Source organism: Gymnoscopelus microlampas, assembly GCF_963454915.1.
Source record: "Gymnoscopelus microlampas genome assembly, chromosome: 14".
Classification (NCBI taxonomy): Eukaryota; Metazoa; Chordata; class Actinopteri; order Myctophiformes; family Myctophidae; genus Gymnoscopelus; species Gymnoscopelus microlampas.
In genome coordinates this window covers 26,908,393-26,917,238 of record NC_139951.1, presented here as the reverse complement: position 1 = coordinate 26,917,238, position 8,846 = coordinate 26,908,393, and the positions used below count along the sequence as shown (strand labels likewise).

General features: G+C 38.0%; 1 long non-coding RNA gene across 1 annotated transcript; it reads right to left on the bottom strand.

Moving 5' to 3' along the window:
• Window positions 1-4,598: 4,598 nt before the first annotated feature.
• On the bottom strand, window positions 4,599-6,917 carry LOC311060761. The gene is made up of 3 exons (XR_014602307.1): window positions 6,511-6,917; window positions 5,396-5,508; window positions 4,599-5,015 (listed from the first exon to the last, which is right to left on the bottom strand). It is a non-coding gene; the product is annotated as an uncharacterized lncRNA (long non-coding RNA).
• Between the last annotated feature and the right edge of the window lie 1,929 nt (window positions 6,918-8,846).

The window sequence follows — 8,846 nt, the reverse complement described above, 5'->3', positions numbered from 1 at the left end:
CAAGCAACACAGCCCAGGAAGAAATTGGTTTAACCTGTCTATTTCAGGCTATATCTACCAGGAAGTGTTATTTATTTATTATTAGAATTATGATTATTAGTATTAGTATTTGCAAGGCTTATCTACCAATCAAACGTTAAATATATATATGTGCTGGATATCACTGTTGTAAATTTGTACAAATTATATTATTCAGTGTGCCAGGCCTATTTTTTTTACAGGTGGAACAGCATGCTATTTTAGCCTGACCACTGCTCCAATACAGCAGGATTAGCCTAGCCTATACGTCTATCCAACGGCTACTCAGCGTCTGTCAAAATCGACACCTCTTAAAGTTTCTTTGTATCGCGAAATGATCTGATGCTTCGCCGGCATTGAGCCACATTGTTGCGATTTTCTGCGAGGAAAGATGTGTTGCTTGCAAAACAACCATCTTTACCGTAGCACCCTCCCCCTCCCTCCCTGCTATATCCCTGCAAGTAGCGGATCACAGCATCTTCTCGCTCTCTCTACGCCTCGCTCTCCCCTTTGGCGTGATGTCCTCCCTCACCGGCTAGAAGATTCCAGCGATTTGTGCAGGTGGGGGATAAAAAAGAAAGGAAAAAAGCTGCGGATTATAGTCAAATCACAAGTGTTATTTTATCCTGATTGCACCTCACGCTGAGTAAGATCGGTCTCTATTATAGTCCTTTTGCTTTTCTTGCCGTAAATCGATATTTTCTCTCTCCTCTTCCTCCGTCTCATTCGCATCAGCATCCGGGTCTCCACTGCCTCTCTCCATCCTCTCCTCTCTACCCCCGCCCTCTCTTAGCCCTGGTCCAGAGCGTTAGCGAGTTCTCTTTACACGCCCTGCCAGGCCCACTGCTATTCTCATAGACCGAAAATTCCACTGCCGTGCGAGGTCTCTGTCTTTAGTCAAAAATAAACACAACTATTTTACTGCTCACCGAAACAAAGGCTGTTTTGTGTTTTTGAAAGTCTTTTCTCCAGGGTGGGAAGTCTCTCAGGATCCCACCTTCTCTGTATAATACACTTTTTTGGCAGAAAATAGAATATGTCCGCCAGACGGAAATTATTTTATTGACTCCACTGCGCCCTCTACAGATCTGGTCAATGGTAATTTATATTGACCAGAGCGCAGTGGAGTAAATACAATAATTTCCGTCTGGCAGACATATTTTATTTTCTGCCCAAAAAGTGTATTATACAGAGAAGGTGGGGTCCTGAGAGGTTTCCGACCCTGGAGAATAGACTTTCAACAACACAAAACAGCCTTTGTTTTGGTTGGTAGCGAAGTAGTTTTGTTTATTTTTTACTAAAGACGCAGACCTCGAACGGCAGTAGACTTTTCGGTCTATGAGAATAGCAGAGGGGCTGGCAGAGCGTTAGAGAGAACTCACTAACGCCCTCTCTCTCTCAGCTTGTCTCTGCATTCATCTCGGCTCCCTCCTATAGGGCTGTCACGATTACATTTCAAGTTGACGATTAATTGTCACTCAAATAATTGCGATTTAACGATTTAATTGTGTGTTTGGCATTGAACGCTGGAACATTATGAATAACAATTTTATTTCTGACTGCCTTTTAGGCTTCGTGATAAAGAATTGCACAGGGCAGATATGACAAATAATTAAATATACATAGACATTTTGACATATTTAATAGTTTTATACAAAATAAAAATAGCTGATCTACAAGCTTACGAGTACGACACGTTGTAAGCTTGTAGATCTGCTATTTCTGCTTTTTTATATTTAAAAATGCATAGAACATAATTTCAACATGGAAACGATTATGCAAGAATAATTATCACAAATAAAAGTGATTAGACGATTATGTAATAATTGTGAGAGGCCTAGTCCCGCTGTTGTCTTATTTATGCGGACACCTCCCACAATATTATAAAATAAGCATCCAGAAGGATTTGTACACAATACATCATTGCAGGCAAGGAGTCTCTATTCTGCCACATGGCGAAGTTTAAATGATAATACATCTAGTGTAAAACATTTTAGCAAATAAAGGAAAGCCTTAAATCTCAATTGATTTTTGATGGATTGAATACACAGGACCACAATGGAAACATGCCCCTATGGCTTTTTGTGTTATCCTTTTAGCATCATTGCAAAATCGTACCACTGTAACCTTTTTGCAAACTGTTAATAAAGTATTTAATCAATCAATCAATGGGGGGGTTATACATACAAGCACATGTCCTGGTTGGAACTAGGGCCTACTGTGGTGAAACTGTTTTGCCTCATGTCAAAATAGTGAGAAATAAGCATTTAGTATTTAATTGGGGCCCACTGAAATACTGGAAGAAATGTGTTTGAACTGATCAGTATTGTTTGTGTGAGCTGGTTTCTGCATGCTAATTCAAACACTGCAGTGGGGATGACACCATTTCATAAAAGTAGGATAAGTATGCCATTTTAATTCATCATCTACAGTTGTTTGAAAATATCACTAAAATCTCCATTTGAAATGATGTGTGTGGGCAGATAACTCCCCAAAGCCAAGCTTCAGCTGGGCATAAGTGGTTGATTTGCATACAGGCACGAGGCAGCTATAAAGCAGAAATATATGCATGGTGATTGAGACATCTACATGTTTGTTCACACTGGGCAAGCTTTGTCTCTTGAGAATGAAAACACTTGAGCATATTTAAGTCTTCTCAAAGCCCTCAAGCAACAAGTACTGTACCAGGGCCGCTGGGAAGGGATACCTTCCAGGTTCATGGAGGTTTACCTCCTGAACCTTCCTGGTGAAAGCATGCTGGTGTTGGAGAAGGAACTGGCTAGAGTACTGATGAGTCTGACCAGCAGCAGGGAACACAGCATGCATTTTGGTGCGTGAGCAGAGACCGGCGAGGAATAGTTATTCTAGGAAAGAACGCCAAGAACATCACTTGTCAGGGGTTATATAATTATAAATTCTATACTAATAAATTAATAATTTGGTTGTCCCTCAAGCAGAGCCAAGATTTGAAAGACAGGTTGCAGAACTGAGAGAAGAGGGAAGGGAATAAAATGTTCTCGCCAGAAAATGTAAGATTTTGATCAATTAAGAGCTGTGCGATTTGCTATGGTTTTGCCCGTCATATAAAAGTATAGTAAAAAAAAAAAAAAGGAAAGATGAAAAAATAAACATTTTAGATTGATTAATGAGACAACTAACAATATTTCTCCATTTTATTTAACTTGAATCATGAAAAAAACATTTTTCACGCCTGTCTTCATTCATTTAGGAGTCCTCTTGAACTTGATCTGATAGCCTCAGGGTCTGCTCTGCCATCCACAAAAGTGACAGAGGAGGTTATTCCTGGTGATGTTCCCATCTCTGTTTAAATTAAGGATTCCATTCAGCTGTCTTGTTGTTCCAGGTCGTTTCTACCATAATTACAGAACTGTATATTCTTCCTGGTGTCCTTTCCATTTCTCCAACATAAGCAAGTAATGTCAATTACCAGAGTTCAGAATGGAAAAGTGAGATTATATAGGCTTTAGTGCAAGTATTAAAGTAAGGGTTAAGCAAAGATTAACGAGTCCTTTTAAATTGGCTTGTTATAGAGAAACAGAGCCATTACATACCCATATAATGCTCTACAATTTATGGCCATCGCTCAGTTTTGTGCACCATTAAATAGGCCACAATCCCTTTATCAAGCACTGAATTATATTGAGCTACTTCTGATGTCCCAGACTAAATAAGTGGAGAAAGGGTCCCACAGAAGACACACTTGTGGTTCCCAGCAGACATCCATGATGCAGACAATCCCACCCTCCCATAGTTCTCAGAATACAGCAGAGCTGAAATTCAAAGATTTTCCAAAGAGGATTTAAGAAAAAAGGATAAGAGGAAACAGAAAATCTATTTGCCAGTCTTCAAACCAAATAAAATAAGAAGTCGTACAGCAAAAGAGGGACACTTCAATGGAGAGAGAGAGACACAGGGTCAAAACTTTGTATGATTCCAGAAAAAAATTAAATGCTGGTATAAAACAAATTCAGCGTAAAGAGAAAAAAAAAGAATTTGCTTTCCTATGCCCAGCTAACAGAGGAAATGATATTAGTGTAGCTAAGTAAGTGAAGATACCATATGTTTCCCTTGAAAATATGGCAAATGTTGGTTTTATACAAAGCCCCCTTTGAAATTGAAACACACACACACACACACACACACACACACACACACACACACACACACACACACACACACACACACACACACACACACACACACACACACACACACACACACACACACACACACACACACACACACACACACACACACACACACACAGTGCGTGTAGATATAGTGGTCTCTACAGTATGTCATTCCATTTACTGCTCATGCCTTGGTCTGAAGAAACTTTCATCAATAAATGGATAAAGATAAAAATAGGTTTATTTATTTCAGGTATCATTTTTGAAACCATATATTTTTTGACATTTATTTATGGTGGATGAAACATTTGCACAGTAGGGACTTTTGTGCAATGGAAACGCAAGACATTTTGAAGCTGTGCGGTTCTGGTCTGGTCAATGCGGGACTGGACTGGTCTATTTCTGTAATGGAAAAACGGCTTTTGGTATAGCAGCGCTTGACCAGTCAGCACCATGGATAGTTCCAAATAGTCAGCAGCACATTGAAACATCATTATTTAACACAATAACCAAAACCTACATTATTTACTCTGTTTGTTACATACAATTGGACTTGTATCATGCTCATGTACCTCAACATCGTTTGAAAGTAATGACTTACTAGACAAAAGACAGGATTTCAATATTGCTATACACTTAAAAAAACCATTTGTCTTTATTGTACAATATGTATAATTATCTCAGCGTCATTTATAGTACACCCATAATGTGGAATCTGTTAGGACATCATTACTTGAACACTGATGAATAAGACATTAACATAGCACAGACAGTATTCATTTGTTTTAGATGGTTCAGTCCAGTATAAGGAACGATGGGAAGGTAGAGGATATTTGGGAAGTGAAGCTGCGTTGGAAAAGCAAAAATATGAAATTATGAGATTGTACTAGCATGTAATATGTAATTATACAAAAACTGCACATCTCAAATCCACCATGAAACAGAATTCCAGTTAACTAGATTTTACAACAAAGAACAAGCATCTACTGATAAAATCTATGGTGGACCAATTTAGCAGACACAATGACAGTCCAACAAGGTCGTCTGACTCGTCTCTAATTCATTAAACTTGGTTGTCTCTTGAATACCTCACACAGCCTTGCTTTTCAGTGATATAACTTCAAAAGACAGTTGTCAGTCACAGTGGTTGTATATACAGTATCTAAAACGTTCTACACATACAGTATGAATGATAACATTGTGGGCAAATCAAAGGGCAAACATACATTCACTTGAGATCCATTTGTTTGCAGATCATGATCCCTCAGATAGGGTCTTAATGCACGCTTGGAAGGCCTCTATCAGATCTTTGCAGCCCTCTTCTCCTTTCTCCCTGACACTGAAACACAAGAGGCTGTGTTTACTACCCATGCACTGACCACATGTCTGGATATACAGACCAGATACGTGCTCCAGTTCAAGACTGCCAGACCTATTAAATGACTGTAAATGATCAGTGTTTATTTTAGATGTTGCATGAATGTGTGTGGATTCCAAATCAAATGGTGTCTCAGTTTATTTTACATAAATAGTGTGTTTCCACATAAACTATGTGTATTAGGTAATATACAAGATAGACGTATGTAGTTTGGCAGCAACTCCACTAACGGTGACCACTGCTGCACATGGACCAAGGCCAAACGTCCATTTCTGCAAGAGTGCATGTAACATGAACCAACAACATGAAACGTGCCAAGCCTCTGCAATAGGTCATGCATGTTAGAGCCTATTTTAAACCTCAGCTCTATGCCACATGACACATACACACATACTATAAGGACTATCTATAGATGGTATCCCAGTGGGTCCTACAGTACATTATAATGTGGATTGTGGAGTCACAGGAAACCCTTAACAGCCATGCCATTATCTCTACTGACTCTGTGGCTAATTATCTTCCCACAGAGTCTTAAAGACATTATGAGCGCAGAGAAGTCAATGTGGATAAATTGCATGTCAAGCAAAGAGCTGAATAAGTTGTGACCAGGACTGGCTAGACACCCACTCTGAGATCCCTTCTTTAGTGGCAAACCAAACACGATTCACCTCTGCGAATCAGCCTTGATAGCATTTGGTTGTACTGTAAACAGCACTTAGTACAGAGGTGTCTAGAACTAATAGTCACCACAGTGTTTTTGTATGTGATTGCAGCACACACTATAATTCTAATATATATTACAATATACTATATCATAACAACATTGTAATAAACATTGTATTATCTGTATGGGACATTGATCAGAGTGAGTTGAAATAGAGTCTCAATACATATTTCAACACAAAAACAAAGCTATACTTGTCTTAATAAGAGTCTCTAGTGCTCACCCCTGTCAGAACTCACCATTTATCTACATCCTCTTTGATGACCAGGCAGGGTGCTGGCACTACTATCTCTGAGTCTGGCATGTTGGCACGGTGGAGTTTGCAGAAGTCTACTGCTGCAAGAGCCAGAGTCAAGTGGGAGAATGCTCGATTCTCAAAATGGAAGGAAAGAGAGGGAGGGAAGGTATGACGGGTGGGCGGGTGGGTGGGTTGACAGAAACAGTGAGAACACATAAGCCACCAAGGGAGTGAGGTCAAACCGGTATGTACTAAACTATGTCAATGCAAAACAGAAGAGGATAGCTGAAGGTACTACTGTTGTCCCATCTGGTTACACTGTCACGTTCCCCTTCGCAATTTGTTTGACCACTTTCAGCCTGCAAACCCTATTTTGGGAATCCTAAGAATTACAAAAAAAGATATCCAAATAGTCTTTCCATTGAAAAAAATAGCAGATCTACAAGCTCACAGCACGTGGCATCATGACTTGTTGTGAGCTTGTACATGGGGTATTTTCAATACATATCACACTGTAATAACATGTAATAAATAACATTCAACACAATGTTGAAGTAGCCTAATAAGTAATAAGTAATGACTCAGACCGGCTAATAAGGAAATGCTGTCCTGCTTATTCCCTTCTTTCAGATCTTGCTTGTAGTCTATGCGCATCATCACCATATCTAATCTTTGTATTCATCAAATTCTTTCATTCCTCTCCTTTGTTTTACAGTGTTTCTCCCCAATGCATATGCAGATCGCTGACCCTTTTGATTCATTCAATATGCATCACAAAGACATGACAATTGTCTTTAAAATACTCTCCACAGGGGACCTGTCAGTGTTGCTTTAGATAAAGGGTGGGGAAGCCTGTTTTAGTTTTGCAATGTTGTGTTATCTTAAAATGTTGAGCTCAGTTGTTTATGAATATTCAATGGTTATAATAAATAAATGAATGAATGAATGAATGAATGAATGAATGAATGAATGAATGAATGAATGAATGAATGAATGAATGAATGAATGAATGAATGAATAAATGAATAATTCTGCAGTGTGAATATATACTGTATATTCTCCCAAGACCCCTGCAAGGTTATAAAATATATGACAAGACAAGATGCCCAGTAATGTGGGGCTTTAAAGTGTATTATTCATCAAAGATAACGCAATTTATATTTACATGAAAGATTATAATACCTTTAGTACGGTTATGAATGATTTTTGTGGCTTTTGTGTGCCATTTGTTCCTGCCTAAATCATACCATCCAGCGCTGCTTTATTTGCCCATGTGTCAATCATATGAATGTACAGTACAGTTACCACAGACAGTACAGTACAATTGAATTATTTGGCTGTTTTATACAATGTTTGTATGGAGCTCCAGTGTTTAGTAGTTTACATCTGATATTTACATCCATTCAAACCATTACAAAATAACAGAATTAAGATATAAAAAGCTAATTTAAGTTAAATCATGCAATATTCTAGTCATGCATGATTGTTGCCAATAGAGGGCAATAACTGTCCATATATAACTCAATACAGAGAGAAAAACATTCTCTGTACAACACTGTATATTCTTACTAAAATCAAAAGCATTTTTTCAAATGATTCCCATCCAAAAATATTTTGTGCCAGCTAGGGACCCCCATAAAATATTTGTGTTGTTAAAAAAAATATTCCAAATTTGTAACATTTGTTCAAGATTTTGTTAGCATGTAGATCAGCTATTTTCCAAAGCATATGGGTTTAAAGTGGTTTTTGATGCTATGTTAACTCATTTTGCTGAGGACCCCATGGAATCCCCTTAAGGACCCCTGGGGATCTCCGGACCCCACTTTGAGAACCACTGATCTAAAGTAGCGTCTAAGAACCACATTACAGTAACACAGTAAACACCAATCCCCAATCTGCCCCTGAAAGGTCCAGGTCCAAGCCAGACAAAACACAATTTTAAGCAAACAACTAAATGGCTCAATTCCACTACAAAATAAATAAATGAAAAAAGCATATAGAATAGTAGTACACCACACAGCTCAGGTTGTCCTGTATGGTGTGGTGCATAATAATTGTATTATTATTATCATTATTATTATCATTATTATTATTATTATTATTATTATTACTATTATTATTATTATTATTATTGTTATTGTTATTGTTATTGTTATTGTTATTATTGTTATTATTAGTATAGCAGGCCTACAAGTGTCTGACACAATAAAATATTTTCTTTAAAAAATACATTAAGCTGAAGTTGAAGCTGATTTGGAGAACAATTCAAATGGAGAAAACATTGTCTAAGTCGTCGTGTCTTTGCATATAGGCTATACATAACTTTCTATTCAGATG